We start from the raw sequence: 24439 nt of genomic DNA on the forward strand, positions 1-24439 counted from the left end.
CTTCAGTTACGTAAATGGATAGCATCCTATCTAATTTCCTAAACTCAAAACCATGGGAAGTATCTTTGACTTTCTCTTTCCCCTATCTGTCACATCCAGCTCGGTCACCAAGTCCTGTCTACTTTTGAAGTGAATCTCAGATCTCTTCTTCTATCTCTTTTGGCCCTGATTTAGCTTAAGTTCCTGCCTAAGTGATCTGCCAGCCTATTTTCTTACCTCCCTTTTGGCCCAGTCTTCACACTGCCTCTAAAGTGATCTATGTAAATTATAAACTTGATTTTGTTACCCTCCTGCTTAAAAACTTTATATGCTTTCTCACTTTCTACAGTTTAGGGAATGCTTTCTTTAGCCTGACATGTAATAAGGGCCTTCATAAACCGGCCATACTCTAACACAGCTCTTACCCCCCTGCTCATCCTGTCCCAGTTACGCAGTCTTCCTTCTTACTCGGTAAACACTAGCCCACTTGATCCTCTTTAAATATGCCATGTACTTTCACGTGTTTGTGCCTTTGATTGAATTGTTCCTTCTCCCTAAAATGCTATTCCTATCCTTTTCAGCCAGGAAAATGCTTTGTTTCTTTTTATCATATATGAATTTCACTATGGAATAATGTATACCTTCTGATTATAAAAATATTTAAACAATTGCAGATATCTAGATAGTAAAAACATGAAAGTCTGCCTTTTACTATGTAAAATTCATTTCCCTTCCCAGTGGTAACTTGTGTTAATAATTCAATATATATTGTACAAGATGTTACTCCACATTCCATGTATATATGTATATAAATTCAGGAAACCAATATCTCCTTGACATCTCTCTCTTTTATTTCCCCCATATCTAATCATTCACCAAATCTTACGGATTTCATCTTCCAGAATCTGTCTTCTTATTTTCATCTCTACTGCCATCCTGATCCAGCCTACCATCATTCCCCTCTTAGGCTTCCTACTTCCCATTGGTCCCTTCACACTCACTCTGGTTGGCTGTCCGTACATTCTCCATACAGCAACTAAAGTAATCCTTTTAAAATTACAGATCTGATCCTTCCATCTCCCAGCTTAAAGCTTTTCCTTTGCTCCCCGTTGTTCTTATGGTATGTCCAAATGTATTAATTCTGGTGTAGGAGGCGCTGTACAATCTGCCCCTTGACTCTCCCTCCCCTTGTTTTCTGTACTCCACCCTCACTGGCTTGCTTTCTTCTTGTGAAGTACATCTTCTCGTCTCCTATTTTAGGTCTTTTTGCCAGACCCTTTTCCCTGAAGGTATAGAGAAATTTTCTGTAAGTTTGTTTTTCTATAAAGGCGATAAGTTTTAAATCAGATAAGGCTCTAAGAGGTTATATAGACAATTTACATTATTATATTATTGTTCATAACTTCAGTCATTCTGTAGAATGTCAGGGCTTAGCTCATGTAAGAATTATCCTTCCAAAAACATTTTTTTAAAGTTTTAAACTTTGTGCTAGAAGTCCCAAAGCACAAGTCAACATTTAGTTGAAGTACAGTTTGTCACATATGACAAACCTCTGTTGTTTATTTTCCTTTATTGTGTTAAAAACACAGCATAAATGGAAAAATTAATTAATGATCGCATTTGTTACTAAAGGCAGCTACATACCCACAGCAAGAGACCACTCTGAGATACTTGGCGGTATAATGGGGAGAGGGTCAAGGCTTATGAGGGAAACAGTACTGAGAATTGTTTTCTTACAGGCATGTGTTTAGATAAGTAGAAAAAGTCTGAAGATCCAGGAGAGAGGTGGGAGACTGGGGGGAATTGTTGCCAAAACAGCAAACCAAAGATGATGTAACTGACATTTCCTGAGTAGCATCAGAGAACAGAAGAAAGAGTTGGTCTTGGAAAGGAGATCTGGAAGTTTTTTTTTTTTTTTTTTTTCCTTTTGAAACAGGAAGGAGAGTGAAAAGGCTAGGCAAAGTTAGCAGTAAATATTGAATTGATTTGTGTAGGATTTTAGGGTTGTAGAGGAGGGTATAAGAAAAGTGAAAAGAATTTGTATCTGCTTGTTTTCCAATTATTGAGGAGATTAGGATACTTGCAGGTGGGGCAGGAATAGATTTGGAAGCTTGAGTGAAAGAAAGGCTTAATACTGCCTCTATGAGAATCTGTAAAGGAGTGACATGGGTGATGGGAGGTTTATTAGGCCACACTGGATGCCAAGTTGCAGTTGGCTGGCAGCTATAAAAGAAGTAGATTGGTTTGACCTAGGTTAGGGAATTGGTTAAGCAGGTACTAAAGTCCAGTGTGTGAAGCAGTTAAGGATTCTGCTGAAAGTGGAGCTGAGTGATTGGCAAAGACCTTGGAGGTGGTAAGAGAAGTCAGCAGTGGGTCATGGACTAGGCTGTATTTTCAAGGTCTTACTTTATTATCAATCATGACAAACTATACAGAGAATCTGATCTCACTTTAGCAGTTTTGTCCATGTTTTTCATGTCTAATTTTGTTCAGAGAATCAGTCCTAAATCAGCAAGCCTTGAGTTCTACTTACTTGATTTAAAAAAATTGTTTCTGAGTCAGATTGCTCACTATAGCCAAGATGATTCTTGATTCCTTCCCTAACTTGCCATCCAAGTAAAAAAGTTTCCTTAAAATTGGTATGACCTTTATATAAAAAAAATTATACATTAAGTACCTGCTCTGTGTCAGGCACTGTTCTAACTGCTAAACAAATGTATTCTTTCATTTAAACATCATTACTCTTCTCTGAGGTCAGTGCTATTTTTATCTTCATTTTATAAATGAGGAAATGGAGACACAGAGAGATGAGGTAACTTGCTCAGGATTCTGAACTGGGAGGAAGGTAATTCAGTGGGTAAAAACACTGACTGTAGAGCCAGGTGGCTGAGCTAAGGACTAAATGGGTCACTGTATGTAAAGTCCTGACAGCAATGCTAGGCAATTTCTGTAGCAGTATCAGCTCTCATTACTATCCTTGTGGTGCTGGTGGTGTTTGTCATTATTGTTGTAATTTAGTGTGGATTTGCTAAGGAATCTTTTCTTTATCATCTTTGACTGCTCAAACTCCTACTCTCACACTCAGTAACAGTATACTCTGTACCCTTCTAGGCAGCCTAGCCCTTTATAAATGTTTTCAATGCTGGAGAGTCTTTCTTACACCGAGCAGACATTTCCCTCTCTAACTTCCACCATTTAAATCAAGTCCAACTCTGGAAAATGCAGAACAAGCCTTATGTGTTTTTTGGATGATAGCTTTCGCTTCACAAATCAGAAACACCGATCCCCCAGTAATGACCTCTTCTTGCTTCTGGATGTAGGAAATCCCTGAGTAGTTTTTTCCGTATGCTTCCTCTGTGAAATAGGGCTATCATTGCTTGGCAGCCAAGATTTTCACAAGATTGTGATCTCTTTAAGACTGTTTGCTTTCCCTAGTGGAAAAGCAAGAGATAGTCTAATAACATGAGCCATTGCCAATAATTAAAATAATTAGCACTAATATTTACTGAGTATTCAGTATGGGCCTAAACACTATTTGTAGTGCTTTGCATGTATGAGTTTATTTAATCCTCATGACCACCCTGTGAGGTCAGTGCTAAGGTTATTCCCATTTAACAGATGAGAAAAACAAATATACTTTCTCAAATCTCTATTACTTTCTATTTCTTTTTCCTTTTGAATTTAGGTCCTTTTCATGTTTTCCTTGTGAACAGACATTCTGTTTTTGAGATTAAGCCTGTTTTCTAGCTTACTAGTGTTGCCACTTCAATTTTATATCAAATGATATGTTTACTTAAAATTGATGACTTCAGACATTATTATCATATTAGAGGAAGCTATCGAGAGTATTGTTTTCTTTAATAATAGGTAAAAAAGAATTTTAAGTGGCATAGAAGGAAATTATGGTTTATATATTTTAAACCTGTTTTACTACTTGAAATAAGACATCCCAAAACTACAAACAAATTTTAGTTTATTGCTTAAAAATGTATGTATATACATTACATATGCTTTGTTATAGTTGCGTTACACGGTTTCCTTGGTTGCTCTTAGATCATCATTCCAAGGGAAACAAAAGCAAGAACTATTTGGTCCTCCCGCCCCCAAAAATAAACTATAAGTTAAAAATGTATAATTATTAGAGAAGTAACAGCAGGATTTACAGAATGATCCAAAATCTTTTACTACCTAAATAACAAACTTGGTTTCTTTCTCTATAGGAAGCTCTTCCCAGACGTTAGAAATTTAAATTCAGAACAATTGAGCAATCCCTAAGAAACTTTTCTTTTTTTAACTTTACTTCATAGAAAATCACTTCACTGTTAAGCAAGAGGACTCAAACAGGAAAACTTCCCTTTGAATGCGTTTTAGAATTGGTGCTTAGACTTCAAGTTTCACAATGTCACATCCCTTCATTAGATATTTTGAAACAAACCATTGAAAGCCACAATTTGTTCCAAAAGGTTAGTATCGGTTTTAGAAGTTCAATAAATACTTAAAAATCACCTCAAAAGTGACTTTTGTTTCTATATATAGCTTACTTGTGAGAATAATTTTATAACACAGACGTTATGTGGATAACATCAAATACGCCAGTCTCGTGCATGTACAACCAAATGCACACGCACATTCGCACATACAGACACCTGACCTATTTTATGAGCCTTGCTTTGTGTGCTTGGAGCCATATTTAGCTTTCCTCCCATTTTAGATTTCCTCTCATTTTCCCCTCCTGGGTCTTCATAGATAGGTAGGTTGGACTTTGTAAATTACACACACAGGTATACACATGTAGGTACTGTTGGCGAGAGTGTTTTGTACTTTCATTTTGCATCAGCTTTCTGAATTCTAAGTGCTACCCTAAAAGAGAAATAAGTATTTGGTTCTCGTACCTGGCATCTCTTTGTGTCTGATTTCTGTTTCTCCTTTATGAACTTCTGGAATAAATATTTGGGGAGATGTGAAAATCACGCATTAATAAATTCTAAGATAGTATGACTGAAACTAGAGAACAGAGAATGTATTGCTTTTATTTACCTGTGAAATTTCGGTTCTGTATCAATGCCAGGGGTAGTTCTGGTTCTTTTCCAATTGCCTACAACAATCTTCCAAAACAAACTGACATCTGAGGCTTGGCTAGCAAGGTGTGTTGTGAAAGAAGACAATTGAAAAAGATCTTTTGTGCCCTCGCAAAGTAAAATGATTGATTGAGGTAACCATTCCTGTGATTCAGACAATCCCTCCCCCTTACTTTAAGGACAAAGAATGATTTTACTGTTGCAATGCCAGGAGGGTTACTGGAACTCCGAAGTGACAGGCAGCTATTGAGTGTTGGTGTCTTCTGGAAAAGAAAATGCAAGATGTTCAGGAGGGGATGGGAGTGAGGAAATGACGAATGGATTGGGTATTCCTTTTGGCACAAGAGCCCCTGGACTGTCATTATACGCTCCCTGTGGAGTAGAGAGTGACACTAATAGTGGTTTTCTTCATGAATGTTGGTTTGCTCTTTGTTCCACCTCATTTGGGATTTGTGGTTGAATCAGGATGTGTTGAAGAATTTCTTCAAGCATCTTTCCCTTAATGGTCTCTTCTTTTAAGTTTTCTTTTTTTAAAGTGGTAAATAATAGTAACACTGATAATTATCTTTCATTGTTATCAAACATTGCTTTGAGTCAAGAATTAAAGTTCTTGGAGCTCTTTACCTCACCAATTTATACTGGATTTCAAACTCAAAGTTCTATGCCTATCTATATAGTCCTTCTCAGGGCCCCATTTTACCACACTACTTGCTACCAGATATTTCTAAAATGCAAATCTGAAATTCAACTTTTAATGGTTACCCCTTAACTTCAGGATTAAATCAAATTAAGCAGTTCGGTAATTTGCGTACCTCCACATATCCCTCCAAATTCCAGGGCTCTGAGCTGCTCAGCTTCATGCTCCCATATGCTGGCTGTGCTTTAACCAGCTGTGTCCTCTGCTTAGAACAGCACTTCCTCCTCCTTCTGCAGTCCCTACTAACCTTCTTCCCTTACTAACTCCTTGAAAACTTAGGCCAAGGTGGGGACAGCTTCTGGAAAGCCTTTTCTGATGGCCTCTGCCTCTCCAGCCCTGGTCAGTTAGGTTGCTTTCTTCTATGATCTTGTTATACCCAGGGCTACCTTCTGTGAAGACAGTTAACAGGCTGATGCATGTTTGTATGGTTTCTTATCTCTTTAACCTGTGTAAAAAAAAAAGCCTCTGTCTTTTATTTCTGTCCATGATGCCAGTGCATAGAGCATTAGAGTTACTCACACTTTATAACTGAGTGGATGATTAATGGATGGATTAAGTGGGAGAATAAATGGCACTGACTGTTTTTAAAAGAAAGGAATGTAGTAAGATTCTTAGTGGAACAAGTGTAGTCACATGGCTGGGCTCTTTATAGTTTGCTAGGAGACTAGAAATTCATTCACGAAGCAGTTTTGATTTGAGCACCTTCCTCACACTGGCTAGTCTCTTAGGATAGAAACATCAGTGGACAAAACAAAGACTCCTGTCCTTGGAGAGCATATATGCTGCTTACATCCTAACAGGGTGGAGGGAGGGGTGGCAATAAACATAATAAATAAGCAAATTGCGTAATATATACATTGAGGAACAGGAAGGAAGTTAGAGTGGCTGGAGCAGAGATATTAAAGGGAAAGATAGTTGGAAGGGGCTTAGAGTGGTGGGTGGGGATTATTGCAGATACAGTTGGCACAGGGTCTTGTGTGCCAGTAAAGGACGTTGTCTCTGAGAGATGGAGAGCCATTGAAGGGGTTTGAGCATAGAAGTGGCCTATCTTAGGTTTTAAAAGAAACACTCTTCCTTGTCTTGACAATAGACTATGAGGGGCAGGGGTGGAAGCAGGGTGACCCATTAGGAGGCTTTCCAACAATCCAGGTGAGAGATAGTGGTAGCTTGAATGAGGGTGGTAACAGTGGAGGCAGGGAGGAGTGGTTAAATTCTAGATATATTTTGAAGGTAGAGCCAATAGATTTTGCTGACAGATTTAAGGTGGGCACGAGAGAAGGGTGAGAGAGAGAAAAAAGAAACTGGAAGGATGGAGTTGCCATCAACTGAGATGTGGAAGTCTGTCAGTGAGGAAGGATTTTTTGGTTTGAGGGGTTTTTTTTGTTTTTTTTTGTTTGTTTGTTTTTTCTTTGCTGCTGTTGTTGTTTGGCGGGGTTAGGGGTGGGCATGAGGAGTTCATGTTAAGTAAATGATCCTCATTAGACATTCAAGAAGAGATGTCAAGTAAGCAGTTAGATATCTAAATCTAGGGTTCAGGAAAAAGGGCTGGGCTGGGCTGGAGATACACAATTGGGTGCCATCTGCCTGTGATGATATTTAAAGTCAAGAGAATACATGAGATCACTAAGGGTCACGTGAATGTGTGCAAAGACTAGAAGAATAAAAACTGAACCTTGGGGCACGCTATGATAGACATTAAGAGGCCAGGAAAAGGACACCGAGAAGGAACGACCAGGGAGGTAAAAGTCAATAGCATGATGTCCTAGAAATGATGTGAAGAAAATGTGTGAAAGAGGATGTGAGTGATCAAATGTTATCAGTTACAGCTGATCTGACAAGTAAGGTGAGGACTAGTCATTGAGCCCTGCCTAGATTTCATACCATGTAAGTTACAGGTCACCTTGGTGAGAGTTGTTTCATTGGAGTGGTGGGGTGGGAGCCTGATTAGAGTAGGTTTAAGAGAATAGGATGAGCAGAATTGGAGACAGCCAGATGGCTGAAAAAAGAGATTTAGTGCTTCTAGGTCTTTGAGGATAAAGAACTAATAAAAGGTCACCTGCCTCCCCTTCTTATTGGTAAAATGTTATTAAGCATTTCACAAGAAATATCCCTTTACATATGTGTGATAATTGGGGGGGGGGGAACCAAGGTAAAATGTAACTTTTTTCTCCCCCACCCTTTTTAGGTATTATCATGAGGAGAAAAATCTATAAGTAAATGCTTTTATGCTAAACACGCGTAGACTGTTCAAGCAAAAGGCTTACTGATTCACTCCCTTCATGAATTCATCTGGTTCACTTTATTCCCTTGTCATCTATTTCTTTTAATGGCTTTTTTCCACTTATAAATTGAAATTTAGTTCCACACCCATGACACAATTATTTCTGCAAGTTTGGCCCAGTTTCTTAACCCAGAGACATTTTCCTCTTCAGTGAGTGCTGTGAATTTTTTTTTAAGTAGTTCATTGTCCTCTTAGGTTTTATTTAGGGACTGTTGTTTTTTTTTCCCCCCATATTCCTTTTCAAAATTTTTATTGAACAGTGGGCGAGAAGAGCACCAGTAATGATAAGAAAGAAAGAATGCTTTCCTCACGTGGAATTGCTACGATTTCATTCTAATCGTAAAATATTGTCAGGTTCATTCTTGTGGGTTGCACAGTCTGTCCCAATCCTTTATACAGGAGGACTCAGGGACAGGACTCCAAGCCATATTTGTGCTCAGGAAGGAAGAATGCTTTCTCCTGGAATTACTTCTCTCTCCTGATACTTCATTTCTGCCTTTCAAGAGTCTAACCAAGTCCTGCTCACTCCATGGAGCCTTCCCTGCTTATCCTGACTCTAGGTATTGGTTTCCTCTGAATCGCTGTACCTACTGCCTGTAGCCCCTACTTTGTTGTTTTGTGTGTGTGGTGAAGGGGCAGGAGGTGGGGGAGGATGCTGGCTGAGTGGGTGGGGAGTGGAGGGGGTGTAATGTCCTATAGTGGCTAAGAGCCCTACACCTGCAGGCTAGTAGAACCGCATTCTAGACCTCACCCTCCCACTTCCCTGCTTTGTGTTTCAGACAAATTACTTAATCTTTGAATGCCTCAGTCTTCACCTGTTCAGTGGGAGTAGTTCCGACTTCAAAAGTAGTAAGAATTAGAGAAGGCATGTAAAATTATTCAGCAGAAAACTGATCATTTGAATAAATGGAAACCTGAAAAGTATATGTGTATATATGTGTGTGTGTATATACATGAAATAATCCCCTATCTTTATGACAGATTTCCTAAAAGAAAGGGACAATGGCCTATATATCTTTCCTAATACCAGTTCTTCTCTATGGAAAGAAATCAGCATTTATCAATGAAGACAGTGCTTGGAGAATCATAGTGTTTGCTCACGGAAACCTGTGATATGCGTATCATAATGTATTTCATTGTTGCACGTTAGTGTTTCAGGCTTTAGGAACTCTTCCAGACTAAAACCCTTACAGTCCACAGGCTAGGGAACTCATGTTCCAATTTTGATGGTATATGTAATCAATAAGCTTCCCTTTTAGTTTTTTCTGGCACTGGCGAAAATTGCTGGGTTTTTTTTTTTTTTTTTCCTCTTTCATTCACATTTTCACAGCCCAGAATTCAGAAATCTGCTTTAATTTTAGCACAGTCTTTCAAATTCTATATAATTAGGAGAGGCGCTTAGATGACATTTACTTTTAAGCAACCTTTTATAAGCCATGTATTTTAACAATGTGGAATAAGATTAGAAGGAAAGAGCCAAATAGGCTACAACAAATTACACTTTCTAATGATAAAAGCAATACAGATTCATTTTAGAAACTAGAAAATTTCAGTAAGCAAAATGAAGTACACTTCACCGAGACACCACTATTTACCTTCCCATGTATATTGTTCCAGGGTTTTTCTACAATTAAATATGCACATGTTAGTTTTACACAGAAGTGGCATCTACTGTGTAATCAGCTCCACAAACTGCTTTTTTCAGTATAAGGGACAATGTTTTAAATATACTTTTGTATCATCTCTAGAATGCTTCCAGTTTTTTCTCAATTACAAACAATGTTCTGATGGACATCTGAAGAACTTTCAAAATTTAAAGACCACAAAGTTTTCCTGGACTTGCCAGTATGAAATAATTGGCATGTTCATTTCAATTCAGCTTTGTCCATTTCTAAAACATTCTTTTCCAAGTCAATTGTGAGTGATTTATTGATGGTCATGTTTGGAGTTCCTGTGTGTGACTGAAAAAAAAAAGTACAGTTATCTGAAAATAATCTGTATTTCAAAAATTTTCCATGAATCTAAGACAGTCTTTTCCTCATTTAATCCAAACTAGAGAGTTTTGATAATGTCATCAGGAGAATGTTACTCTGAGGTCTTGATCTCCTAAACTAGACCTATCTGTAATTCAGGGTTAGTGAAGTCTCCAGGAGGTCAGTTATTACTGTTCTGTCATTTCGAGGGAAGAAAGGCTGGAGCATGTGTGGGGTAGGGGTGGATTGCATGGGTGGGTGGTGATGGGGAAGGAGGCCAGAGTTAGAGAGATATCTGCCCCACAGACTTAAGGTCCCCACCATTTCTATCTTTCATAGCTATGGCAACTTGAGATCTCACATTTTCTCGGTCAAGATATCTATCAAATATTGCCTCTTGCTGCCCATTGAAACGTCTCAAATATCTTGACATTAAAACGGGCATATCTCTGTTTCATGTATCTAGAAATGATGTAAACATCCTTTATGATATCATGTTTTTCAATACTGGGGTTAAAAAATATGGTCACCAAATTTGTAGGTCTTAGGAAAAGGAATGATAGAGATGACCTACTCATTTTTGCAATAAATGTTTAGTGAATACCTACTGTGCAACAAGCACTGTGTTCAGGGCTGGGGTTACAAAGAGGGGTGGGGAAGTCTTTAAGTTGCTCTTGGTGAAGTACACACACAAAAATTTAAAACATACAGTGCTTTGTAGTACTTTGCTGCAATATATAACAGACATATTTCCAAGATGCTACAGGAATCCAGAGAGGAAACAAAGATGTTCACAAAGGAAGCAACTCTTTAGCAAGTTAGTAAATGAATAGGTGTCCTCCTGGGAGACAAGGGGAAAATGAAGAGGGTCGTGTAACATGTACAAAGAACAGAGTATATTCTAGCAATTTATACCCAGTAAGAATTGCACTGTTCATTTAAAACAAATAATTCCTAATTTAAAAAAATTTTTTTTTTACTAATTTAATGTTTTCTTATTTCTCTATATTTCTGAGTTTTTAGAAAAACTTGTTTATTCCTTTTTAGGAAGTTATGAAATTATCTGATCCTAAATAAGTAAATGAAATTCACTTGGCTTAATAAGGTATTCTTATAACTGATTCCATCTCAGTGACATTTTTTTTTCCTGCCTTGGACTTAATAGCTTAGACATAATGACTGTAGATTCATAAGGAGATTGAAAGATAGAATAGACAAAGAATATGTAGTTCAAATTATCTGCAAATTTTTTCATGCTGTTAGTAATACTCCAAAATATGATCAAGATTACTGTGCACATCTGTTGGTCTTAACATTGGAAAAGCCTTGGGCTATACCTTCTGAGATTTCAAACAAAGTAGATTTATAGTGGAAAGGAACCAGAGGTTTAGACTAAATAGATATATTGTAAGAGAGCTATAATGATCTTATTTAAATATTTTCCACATTAAATAAGGCATGTTACTGCCATGATTTTTTTTAAAATAAATGAATTTGCACCCATGATAGTTTTTCATTTAATTCTCCATGGAGTTCCACAAAATAGCTTATGTGAATACCTGAATAAAATAATCCGTGGAGCCCAGATTTGAATTAAACTTCCTCAAAGTATAATGATTCCTTTCTAAATTTTAATCTTGTTTTATAAGCAAGAATTTTTTTTCTAAGTTTAAGAAGCCTAATTAACAAAAGTCTGGAGAGTGATAATTGGGGCAAATTTCTAATGTGGTTGTAACATTGTTCACTTGGTAAAGATTTCTTGAGCACCTACTATGGGCCAGACACTGAGCTTTCATGAACACTTTTACTTCTAGTTTCTAAAAGACACATTAATTCCCTTGCTGCATGGAGTTTATATTATAATGAGGGGAAACAGACCGAAAAAAAAAAAAAAGGAGAGAAAGAGGGAGGGAGGGGAAGACAAATAATGGAATCATTGACAATTACAGTAAAAATTAGGGAGGAAGTAAACAAGGGACTGAGAACTTGAATGGTAGAGAAGCACCTGCTTTGGACAGGGTGGTCAAGGAGACATGGAGTAGCATGTACAGAGCCCCTGCGCAAGAACGAGCTTGGTTTGTTTGAGGAATTGCAATAAAGCTAGAGGCGCAGAAGTCTAGTGAGTAAGGGGAAGAACAGCATGAGATGAGGTTGAAGAACAAGGTAAGCAGCATATCCTACAGGGTCTTACAGGCCAAAGTCAGGAGTTGGGATATTACTCTAAATGCAATGGGGAAGCATTAAAGGGTATTACACAAGGAACTAACCTGAACAGATCTCCTTTTTATGATCCTTCTTGTCTTGTGGAGAATGGAAGCAGGGAAACAATTGGGAAGCTGTTGTATTCATCTAGGCAAGAGATGCTGGTAACGGGGCTGGAGGGGAGCAGCATGATGGAGAGGAGACAGTGGTTGTGAGACATCAGCAGAACTGGAAGAGTGCGTGTGTTCAAGGTAGGGAGGGAGACAGCAAGGAGGACTCCTAGTTTACTGACTGAAGTAAAAAGGGGGATGGAGTGACATTGAATGAGATAGGGAGATTGGAAGGGGTAGGAGTAGAGGTCTCTGAGTTCTGTTTAGGATGTACTGTGTCTAAAATACTTGTGAGAAACCCAAAGGGAGATGTCACCTAGACATGTAAGCCCAAAGCTAAGGAAAGGTCTGTGATCTAGCTAAAATTATATTTGAGATGACCACACTTCCCATTAGTATGTTAGCTTTAATAGATTTTTTAAAAAGCATTTGGGGTGTAATTGATAATACTGAAACTCTCTCTATAACTGTAGTGCATATCCTTTGTTCCTTAATGACTCGATTTAGGGCACATGCCAATTGTGAAATGAATGAAGTCCTCCTTGGTGACTTCTCTTGTTCCAAATGCCTTAGCATGGCACACAAGACCTTCCCTGTAGAACCTTCCAGATTCATGTCATGCCCCTCCCCAACATGTACCTTTTAATTTCCACCATGACAAATAACTGGTAATTTCCAGAAGGCACCACGTTGTCCCACCTGCATGCCTTTGCAAATGCTGCTCCTGTGCCCTGGAAATACCATTCCAGCTTTTTCTACCTTGCCTTCTGCTAGTCATTTAAGATACAACTCAGGGTAGGGAAGGTGTAGCTCGGTAGAGTGCCTGCTTGGCATGTACGAGATACTGAGTTCAGTTCCCAGTACCTCCATTAAATAAATAAACCTAATTACCTGGGCCCCCCCCAAGAGAATATTAAAAAAAAAAAAAAAAAGATACAACTCTGATAGGTATCACTGCCTCAGAGGAGCCTTTCCAGAGCCCAGGCTTCCTTGTGCTCTTCTGAGCAACCTGTATCCGCCCGGTCTTAGCACTGATCACACTGTCCAGCTGGAGCCCATTTGCTCCTTTGTATGCCACACCCCCCAACCCCAGAATTCCCTGCCCAAGTGGCCCTCAGCCTGCTTCAAGGGCTTGGGACCTCTTTCCCAAGGCCAGCCTCCGGAGGGGGAGCTGACGGCCGGAAGGAGGGTGAGCGAAGCCTGCCGGGATGTCCGCACATGCGCGCTTGAGGCCCTATAAGATGGCGGCTAGGCCTGCAGCGGGAGCCGAGGCGCAGCGCGGGGGTCAGGGCCCAGCCGGTTCTAGCGCAGAACGCTGAGGAGTCTGGGCTATTCCGAAGCCAAAGCCCAGCCTTTTCACATCAGGTTGCTTGGAGGAACTGAAAAGGGTGATGCTAACGTGGCTGGAGGTACGCGAGGAGAGACTTCACAGCGTCCGGTATGTGTGGCCCTGCTGGTTCTCTTGACCAGACCTGCACAGTTGTGGGTGGGCCTCTCCTTAGCCGGCCAGCACTCTAGGTGGGGGCCAGGCCTTCCCCCAGCACTCAGCCCAGGGCCTGAGCAGGCACAAATGTTTTTTAAGTGAGGGAAACATTCATTCCTCCATGCATTCTCTGGCTTCGGGATGAGTCGGAGAGAGGGGCTGGGACTTGAACCTCCATCACCGCTTTTTACTGATAGGGTGCTGGCCTTGAAAACCATCCCCACTCTGCCGGGTCAAGGTTCATGCCTTGAGGGTGCAGGTCTGCCCTGTGTGGTTCTACAAAGGTGCCCCACCGAGAGCAAGCCAAGCCTGCTTTCCAGCCCACACTCAGCTGCCAAACCCTGAGCCTGCTGACGGAAAAGGGTTTTTTTTTCTTTGGAAGGTTGAATCTGCCCAGAGGAGATCTCTTTTTTCTCATTTTCTGCAGGGAAGTAGGCTTTTGCTTAGTCAGAAGGGGTGCTTCTTTGGTTTTTCAAACAAAGCTTCCCAAGGTCTTGGGACGGTAGGAAATGCGGGTACTCTGGCTCCAAAATTCTACATTCCTATTAAGTTCTTGAGGTGTTGAAGCTGTAAGCGTTTCAAGCGTCAGAATATTCTGAGCTAGCGTCTCCATGCCTGTATTTCCTTCTTGGACCTCTCCCAAAATCCCAGACAGGAAACTTGACCTAAGTTACTGGCATCCGTGCCCATTCTCAGTGCTCCCAGGCCTCTCTCAGTTAGTACCTGCTGCTGCCACACGGGTAGATGGTCCACAGATAGTTTAAGCCCTCACCGTTACAGGCTCCTGCCTGCCTCCCTGATAAGGTAAATGGAAGTTGCATGCATAGGGGAGGGGCGCTGGCTGCTTTCCTTGAGCCAGGACACAGGTGTCCTGAGTACTCTGATGGAAACTCCCCAGGTGGGGCTATTCAAGGGGGAAGGACAAGCCTGGGCAGCAGAGAACCTGGAATTCAGGGAGACTGAGCCATATTAACACTAGGGAAAGGGCGCATGTTTTTCCCGTAGATTGCCAATAATCACAAAAATGCTTGATCCTTCCTAGACTGCATTCAGTTGTGCTGAATTTAAGCATCATAGATTTTTCCTTTTCCTTGATGTTAAGAAGGTATGGTTAGTATGGTGATACAGCACAGTGGTGAGCTTTGAGGCAGCCTGCCAGGTGTGTGGGATTTGAAATAAATCCTGAAGCTGGGATTCCCCCCGACCCCCCGCTCTGCTTTCAAAGCCATAGGGATTCAAATAGTTTAATAAGATTAAAAGTTATTCCTGTGAACTTAATACACCACTTGACAACAGGTCTTTGCCAGAGTGGACTGAGTCTCAGCCAACAGATAAGTGAAAATTCAGAATGTTTGCACATAAAGGTAAGGTTCCTTTGCAGTGTAGATAGACCCAAGTAGGGTTTGAAGACGAGGACAGCTTGCTCCAAAAGAAGCCCAATCTCGGGTTGAAGTTCACTCCTTAGAGAGGCTGCTACACAGGTTCTTCTTACTTTGTTCTGGGACTAGTGCTCTGTTGAATTCTGATGGGATGAATGCCATAGGCTTGCCCCAGGGTATCACAGCCCAGCCCAGCCCCTGTGCCATCCTAGAAACAGTGAGGGTATGGAGAGCAAAGCAGCACGTGAGCTTCACAGAAAGCAGATTAGGAGAAGAGACTCTGAAGGAACGAGCAGGGGCGTCTCTGGACGGTGAGATTGCTGGCCTCTTTTATTTTCTTTGTGATTTTCTGTGTTTGTCCAATATTTCCATAATAGATATGACCTGCATTTGTAACTATATTTTAAAAATATTCAAAAAGAGATCCATTCGAAGAAAATGAGATCAAGGGAGGAATAAATTAAGAGTTTGAGAGTAATAGATTACCGCTACTACATATAAAATAAACAATGAGGCCCTACTGTATAGCACAGGAAACTATATTCAATATCTTATAATAACCTATAATGGAAAAGAATCTGAAAAAGTATAGATATATATGTATAATAGAATCACTTTGCTGCACACCTGAAACTAACACAACATTGTAAATCAACTTCAATTAAAAAGAAAATGAGGTAAACTTGTGTAAAATGAACCTAAAACAAGGGAAGGAGGGAGGGAGAAAGAAAAAGAACTCTTGTAGAAGTATTTGGGATGCTAAATCACTGTCCTGGTTTTTCATCTTGTTTTCTCACTCTGAAAACCAAACATTTATTTATTATCCAATGCTAAAAAGAAGGGAGAAGAAGACATTGATGAGGCATTAATTTAAGATAAGTAAAGACTGAAAGTAAGACCTCCTTTCTGCACTCAATATAGCTTATCTAAGAAGTGTGGCAGACATACTCAAGTGTATGGTCATTAAACTTTCTTTCAACTTTTTTTTTTAACGTTTTTTACTGATTTATAATCATTTTACAATGTTGTGTCAAATTCCAGTGTTCACAATTTTTCAGTCATTCATGGACATATACACACTCATTGTCACATTTTTTTCTCTGTGAGTTATCATAACATTTTGTGTCTATTTCCCTGTGCTATACAGTGTAATCTTGTTTATCTATTCTGCAATTTTGAAATCCCAGTCTATCCCTTCCCACCCTCCTCCCCCCTGGTAACCACAAGTCTGTATTCTCTGTGAGTCTATTTCTGTCCTGTATTTACGCTTTGTTTTTGTTTGTTTGTTTGTTTTTGTTTTTGTTTTTTAGATTCCACATATGAGCGATCTCATATGGTATTTTTCTTTCTCTTTCTGGCTTACTTCACTTAGAATGACATTCTCCAGGAGCATCCATGTTGCTGCAAATGGCATTATGTTGTCGGTTTTTATGGCTGAGTAGTATTCCATTGTATAAATATACCACTTCTTCTTTATCCAGTCACCTGTTGATGGACATTTAGGCTGTTTCCATGTTTTGGCTATTGTAAATAGTGCTGCTATGAACATTGGGGTGCAGGTGTCATCCTGAAGTAGATTTCCTTCTGGATACAAGCCCAGGAGTGGGAAGTGGTAAGTCTATTGGGTCATATGGTAAGTCTATTCCTAGTCTTTTGAGGAATCTCCACACTGTTTTCCATAGTGGCTGCACCAAACTGCATTCCCACCAGCAGTGTAGGAGGGTTCCCCTTTCTCCACAGCCTCTCCAGCATTTGTCATTTGTGGATTTTTGAATGACGGCCATTCTGACTGGTGTGAGGTGATACCTCATTGTAGTTTTGATTTGCATTTCTCTGATAATTAGTGTTATTGAGTATTTTTTCATGTGCCTTTTGATCATTTGTATGTCTTCCTTGGAGAATTGCTTGTTTAGGTCTTCTGCCTATTTTTGGATTGGGTTGTTTATTTTTTTCTTATTAAGTCGTATGAGCTGCTTATATATTCTGGAGATCAAGCCTTTGTCGGTTTCATTTGCAAAAATTTTTTCCCATTCCGTAGGTTGTCTTCTTGTTTTACTTCTGGTTTCCTTTGCTGTGCAGAAGCTTGTAAGTTTCATTAGGTCCCATTTGTTTATTCTTGCTTTTATTTCTTCTAGGAGAAAATTTTTGAAATGTATGTCAGATAATGTTTTGCCTATGTTTTCCTCTAGGAGGTTTATTGTATCTTGTCTTATGTTTAAGTCTTTAATCCATTTTGAGTTGATTTTTGTATATGGTGTAAGGGAGTGTTCTAGCTTCATTGTTTTACATGCTGCTGTCCAGTTTTCCCAACACCATTTGCTGAAGAGACTGTCTTTATTCCATTGTATATTCTTGCCTCCTTTGTCGAAGATGAGTTGACCAAAAGTTTGTGGGTTCATTTCTGGGCTCTCTATTCTGTTCCATTGGTCTATATGTCTGTTTTTGTACCAATACCATGCTGTCTTGATGACTGTAGCTCTATAGTATTGTCTGAAGTCTGGGAGAGTTATTCCTCCAGCCTCTTTCTTTCTCTTCAGTAATGCTTTGGCAATTCTAGGTCTTTGATGGTTCCATATAAATTTTATTATGATTTGTTCTAGTCTTTCAACTTTTATGTTTGTTCATGTGCCAGGCACTGTGCTCGGTTCTGTGATTTACAGAGAAATACATAGAGGTTATTGCCCTGAAAGGACAGACAGTGTAGTAGATAGAAAAGAAAGTTAAACTGATGATTACAGTATAGTCAGTAAGTGTTATAATAAGGGCAGGACCAGGGTATCCTGGCAGCACAGAGAGGCACTGAGCCCTGACCTGGTAGGAGTAGGGGTGGATTCATAGGAAGAAGTGATGCCCGAGCTGCATCGTGAAGGATAAGGAACATCTAGCCCGGGGCTGGGGGATGGTGGGGAGCAGTAGCATGTCAGGCACCGAGGGTATACAAAGGAAGGAGGCGGGAGAGTGCTATGGCTTCTGGGAACTGCAAGTAACCCTGTATGGCTGCAACTGTATCTGGGATGGGCAGCCCAGAATTAAAGAGGCCAGGTCATGAGGGGTCATGTGCTGTGCTAAAGACTTTGAGTTCCACTCCAAGCAGTGGGAGGCCACTCCAGGACTTTAAAGAAGGTGAGTGGCATAGACATATTGGCATTATAGAAAGGTTCTTTTAGAAATACTGTGTCCCAGTGAGGCAGACTAATTAGGAGACTAAGGCAGTAATCTGTGTAAGAAATGATGAAGTCTCAATTAATATAGTAACAGGGAAAATGTCAAGAATCAAAGAATATTAAGGAGATTGAGTCAACAGACTTTGATTGGTGGGATGGGGGTTGAGGAGTCGGGATGGCCCCTTTTTCTGGCTTGGACAACTAGATGGATGATGGTAGCATTCTCTGAGCAGGGAGGAATGTGAAAAGCTACAGTTGGGGCATGTAGAATTTATCATGCCCATTGGACACTGTGTAGAAAACCTGAAAGCAAAATCTAGACCTGGAGCTCAAGAAAGAAATGTAGGCTCAAGAGTTACTGGGGGCTCGTCACAAGCAGGTTGCAGTTGAACTTTTTGGATTATGCAGAGGGTGTGAGAAGGAAAGAATACAGAAGACCATGAGGAACATGAATTTTAAGAGGCAGCCAAAGTAGAGGGAGCCTGCCAAAGAGAGTGAGATGGGTTCGGAGAGTTGGGGGAAAGCCACTTATATGTGGAATCCCGGATCAGGCTCACTCTCCAGTCAGCCATCCGTGGAAGAAAGGGCAAAGAGCAAATGACAAGTGGCAGAAATGCCCACACCAACTGAGTTTGCCTCTAACTAAAGTCTCCCTGGACATATGTCTGCCAACATTTCATTTCCAGAACGTCTGGGAATACAAGTTTCTTTTTGTTTAACTGGGCATAATGCCTCCTCAAAACAAAACAAAAGGGTTCTGTTAGTAAAGACCACAAGGAAAAGGATTTGGGGTAGGCAGAGGACAGTGTTGGCTCTGCGGGGTAGCCAAGGGAAGAAGGACTCCCAGTGAAGGATTGGTCGTTCACCAGTTCAACAAAGATTTCAGAGCCCACTGTGTGCAGGCTACTCTCAGGCTGATGCTTCAAAGAAGTCCAGAAAGACAATGAATGAAACTGTGTAGGTAAAGCAACCAGGGGTCCACTTGTGAACTTGGGGTGCTTGTGGGAGAGGCTGATTGCTGTGCGTCCAGAATGAAGGGGAGAGGAGGACATGAAGGCAGGGAGTGCACACTAGTCTTTAGAGGATTTGAATTTGAATGTAAAGGGAGTGAGAGAAGGTTGCAGCCAGAGGAGAGCAGCCAGGGTGAGGAAGAGGTGTCAGGAGGAAGGGTGTCGGGAAAGAAATTAACGTGCTCATATTCCCAAGGTGAAGAGTGAGATGAGAGGAAGGGTTTGACGATCCAGGTCAAATGATAACTGATGGAGAGAGGACTCCAGACAGGTGTGTATTGGAGAAACATAGAGCATACCTTAGCTGTGCATTAGAGAGGAGGAGAGGGGCCCAGACCAGAGAGAAGGGTGGGAATCAGTACTCAGAGTTCACAGGTGGGAAAGGCAGCTAGTGAAGGGACTATTCATCTCTCCAGGAAGCAGGAGGCAAGATGCAGAGATTGTCAGGTAGGAGACCTGAGGAAATAAGTGAAATCTTAAAATAGGCATTATTCAGAGAGTAGTCAGGAGCCCTTCTTTGGAACTGGACAGCCTGTATGCTCACATCCTGGTTCTGCCACTTAATTATCCGTCTGAACTTGGACAAGTTATTTAACCTCTCTGTGCCTTGGTTTTCTCATCTGTGAAATGAGGGTAGTAACAGAAGCCTATTACTTGGAGCTGTTGGGAAAATTAAATAAGTTGATTAATGTAGTACTTATTACTGTGCCTGGCACAAGAAAGTGCTCCATATATATTAAGTATAATAATTTTATCGGCAGGACTGAGAGCAAATGCAATCTGGGGTCACATAAACTCCAAGACGTAAGTGGTTGATGGAGAGTCTGAGAGCTCGGCCAAGGAAGCACTGTGTTCTCTAGGACAGAAGGAATCAAGGAATTCCTCGGAGATGAGAGGCACTTGATTGATACACGGGGTCATGGAGAGCCCATCTCAAGTAGAACAAACCCTAGGCAGAGGCAAGTGGCTGTGGAAGAGCGCGCGCTCTCAGACCTGAGAGGGAGCCGGTGAGGCTCTGGGAGCGGTGTGTATGTGGGAAGGCTCCTCCCGCCTCCAGTGAGGGAGGAATGAGCAGGTGGTGCAGAGTGGTGAGCCCTAGACTTTGCAGGGCCTTGAGTGCTGAGAGTATGCTGTGGCCACAAGAAGTTTGGAAGCAGAGCAGTGACAGGGTCTGCTTTGCCTTCTGTGCTCCTGCTGGTGAGAGTAGCTGATGAGGAGGATAATGATATTAATAAGAATAATAGTAATGATGCTGCATTTATGGAGTGTGTGCTATGTGCCCAGCACCCTGCAAGGGCGCTACGTTTTGGTCACTGCTCACAACTGCCCTATGAGAGAGGTACTGTCACTCTACCCATTTCTCAGATGAGGAGGCTGAGGCACATAGATCGAGTCACTGGAGGAGGACACATAGCTGGTGAAGCTGGGCAGTCTGACTCCATCCCCTGCTCCTGTGACCACCACGTTGTCACCACCTCTCCCATGAGGGCGTGACTCAGAGGAGAGGATGACAGGTGGAGGATGGGGTGATGACCTCAGCTAAGATAAACCCCTGGCAGCTTTTCTTAGTTAAGGAGATTTTGGCCATAAGGATTAGAACCCCCTGCAAGGAGCTCAAGGGAGTGGGGGATGTGTTATGTAGATACCAGGCTCTCCCAGAACCCAGCTGCTAGCCAAGGACTATGGCTAGATTCACAGGGCTGGGTGCTGCCAGGCAGTTGCGCTATTTCTGTCTGGAAACACAGGGCTTTGTATGCCATTCCACAGTCTGATTAAATTGCCAGGGTCTCAGTTTCACTCTCCTTTGACTTTGGCTGGCCCTGGCTCTACCTGACTGAGAAGCCTAAGACCTACCCCACTTGACCGTTCAGTCCCTGTGTTGTAGGAAAGTTCTCAATATGGATAAACCAAGTGGGCCCCCTCGGTTCATTCCGAGGCTGGGATGAAGGTGGGGAGGGGTACCACAGGCAGGGAGACAGCTGCTCTGAGAGCTCCTGTGATATTCAGTTAGTGAAGCTGGGAAACCCAGTCACCCTGACTGACCCCACCCTCCTGCAGGCCCTGCCAGCACCCGGGTTCTGACTGTGTTTTCATTGTCAGCACCGCACAGGCTCCGTCCTCTCAGTCTCCAGCTTGACCCTTGCCTTCGAGGTTCCCATCACCATGACCATTGCAGCAGCTGCTGCATTCCCTCTCTGTATCTGATCTTCCCTTCCCATTTCATCTTGTCTCCTCTTAAGCAATACTATTTTTTTTTAAAAAACTTGCTGGCTTCCTACTCACAAGCCTTCAACAGGTGTTCTCTAATTCGTCATATCTGCAGTCGGCTCGCAAGGCCATCCAGCCCGGGAATGATCACTGTCTCCGTCTTGGTGCCCCACCATCAGGTCAGGATAACCCTCCTCTGTTACCACCTTCCAAGATGCATACACTGCAGGCACTTCCATTTATGCTCCCGCTCCTTCCCCCACACCCGACAGCTCACCCAGCCCTGAGGACTGCTGACTCCAGACCCTGTCACCCCCTCTCCTCCAAACAACTCCATTAGTCTTGGTTCTCCAGTTAAATTGTTGGATTGTTGGAAACACCCCTCTGTCAGGATGTCTCCAACTTGTACACAACCAAGCACATACCCAAACTTGGGAAATTTAATATTCAGTGATTAATAGCTGATTTATGATCCCTTGGCTTTGGATTTTTTTTTTTCTTTTTAACTTTTAATTGCATTTTTTAAAGAACATTCCATAGAAGCCCTCTGACTGTGATCCTTGAATACTTGTTAGAGGCAAAGCCAAGTGAAAGGTTTTAGCTCCTAATCCTGTTAAAGACTTGCCCATTCTTTCTGTGCTTTTGTTTTGGCGTCTTTTTTAAGCGCCTCAGCAACAGGGACCATCTTACTTATTGTTGTTTCCCCTCAGAGTACCTTCCATGGAGAAGTGCTGGAGTCAGTGTTTGGGTAAATGTTTGGGTAAGTCACCCTTCTGGGTGAGGAGTGTGTCATAAGTGGTCATCTCACCACTGCTTTCCCTCTAGCTAGACTTTTATATTGGTGCCTAGTTTGAAACGGCTTTTATTACTTGCTGACAATTAAGGTTATTAGCCTAGAACTCTAGAAAATCTTTGGTTGGACAAAATTTTTCACCTACTTAGTTTCTTTCTACTCTTCGAAGTGTTTGCCACCCCCTCCAGCAGTGTGTTTCTTTTCGGGTCCTACCTACCCACCTCTCTCTGTTCTTTCAGACTTCCCTGCAGATACAGCGCCCCCAAACACTGGCGAAGAAGTGCCTTGGGGTAAACTACCAGCTGTCCTTTGGGGGCATATAGGAGATCTGTGTTGCTTTGGCTTTCTTGAAAGAAGTTGAAATAGATCCAGAAAAGCTTTGCCCACTGCTGTAGGCGCAAAACCAAATCACCTTTGGTTCTTTCCTTCTCTGTACGAATATTTTTCTGCCGGTCGTAACTGGGTTTTATTCTCATATGGTTTACACAATTATTATTGTAATGATTGAATAATTCCTTAGATATGTACTCTTGGGGGAAAAAGAGGAAAATAGCTTAGAAATGAAATGTGGACAGAAGACATAATCTAGTACATAAAAAATGAGAAATTTTACCATGTAGTAAGAATATGATGTTGTGAAGTCTACCCAGTATCAAATGTTGAGTGAAAACTAGTAAAGAAAAAGATGTAAGCATTATGTAGAGGACAAAAGTCCAAGTAAGTGAGATTCTTAGTGATTATCCCAGATGCCACTGGGAAGAGGCAAACAAGTAACAGTGTTTGTTAAGTCTTTGTGGAGGCTCTTCCCACTCGCCACATGGAAGCCCAGGGGTCATGACCATTTATGAATCTACTCTCCTGACTCTCAGCTTTTCCCCCCACCCTCCCTCCCAAACACGTACAAACACGTAGGAGGTCTTTGTGTATTTAAAATGAAAATCAAGGGAGGAGCAGATTGTGCACTAATGGTATTTTCCTGAAAGGCTGTGTGTTACCCTGGTCTGAAAACAACACATCCCTCAGAGTAGTTTCCGTGGGCTGCTTTCTTCTGTCTGATGTTTGCAGTGAAGGCTTGGTTTGAAAAGATGTGTGAATTCTTTCAGGACAACCTTTGTTGGGAAAATGAATTACGAGTGGTTCGTTTTATGCTGAGCCTTTTGTCAGTGCCATTTATAGCTATTCTGTTTATTCACTTTGTGAGAGCCATTCTCAGAGTTGATGAATGTGTTTTATGAGAGGATATAAGAGCCCCGCAATTTGTTTTGATTGGTCTCCATTTGGTTCATAGCGAGCAGGTGCCATGGTTTGGAATTGATTTTGGCAGCAGCTTGGTTGTATAAATATTAGATACATAAGACGAAACCTCATTTAAATTATTTTCATCAGTAGAAATAGGGGAACCTTAAGACTATAAGAGCACCATGGTTCTGTTTTTCAGCTTTAAGCCTGCAAATGTGTAACATACCATATGTCTGAACATATGTGTGTATAGGTGGCCTCCATTGTGCAGATACTTAACATGCAGATATTCTGCATTTCTTTGAGAGTTTATGTAAGTATTCTGAAGAAATAAACATGTGAAATAAAAAAGAAATAAACATGAGCCTTTGATTTCTTAACAGAATTTTTTTTCCAGGCTGAAAAATACAGGTGTTTTTATTTTGGAAAATACATCAAGGGATGTTTTCAATTTGGTGTATTTTTGTTGCCTATATTTAAGCCTTGGAAGATAACCTATTGCATTTTTAAACCTTTGATTTTTTTTCCCCCTGTTTTGTTATTGTTGTTTATTGCCAAAACCGCATTAAAAGTGTTTCAACCCTCTTGTTAAGTGCAGGGAAGGAGGACTGCAGTACTTCTCACCTCCCCAGCAAAACTATTTACAAGGCTGAGGTTGTCCTAAGAATGACTTTCTAGGTTTTCATGAATACATATACATTTTTCCACATGTATTTTTATTCAGGCAAAGGGCTGAACAGGGACTTCTGGTCACAGGTAGAATGAGCAATCTGGGTATCTGTTCGTAGCTAACCCTTCAAGTAACATCCTAATAAGGCTTGGGCTGCTTCTGGGTAAATTCTT

The 24439-nt window shown here is 41.2% G+C and overlaps 1 protein-coding gene across 3 annotated transcripts in view; it reads left to right on the forward strand.

The window, feature by feature from the left end:
- PIP5K1B (phosphatidylinositol-4-phosphate 5-kinase type 1 beta) overlaps nt 1–24439 on the forward strand; it is a 283518-nt gene that overhangs the window by 75646 nt on the left and 183433 nt on the right. Inside the window, exon 1 of one of the 3 annotated variants that reach the window (XM_010999784.3) lies at nt 13624–13758. The exons of the other annotated variants lie outside the window; for them this stretch is intronic. The gene's annotated coding sequence lies outside the window, so the exon portion shown is untranslated. Of the gene's footprint in view, nt 1–13623; nt 13759–24439 lie in introns of those variants that run through there. 3 annotated transcript variants of the gene reach the window in all.

Source organism: Camelus dromedarius, chromosome 10 (genome assembly GCF_036321535.1).
Source record: "Camelus dromedarius isolate mCamDro1 chromosome 10, mCamDro1.pat, whole genome shotgun sequence".
Lineage (NCBI taxonomy): Eukaryota > Metazoa > Chordata > Mammalia > Artiodactyla > Camelidae > Camelus > Camelus dromedarius.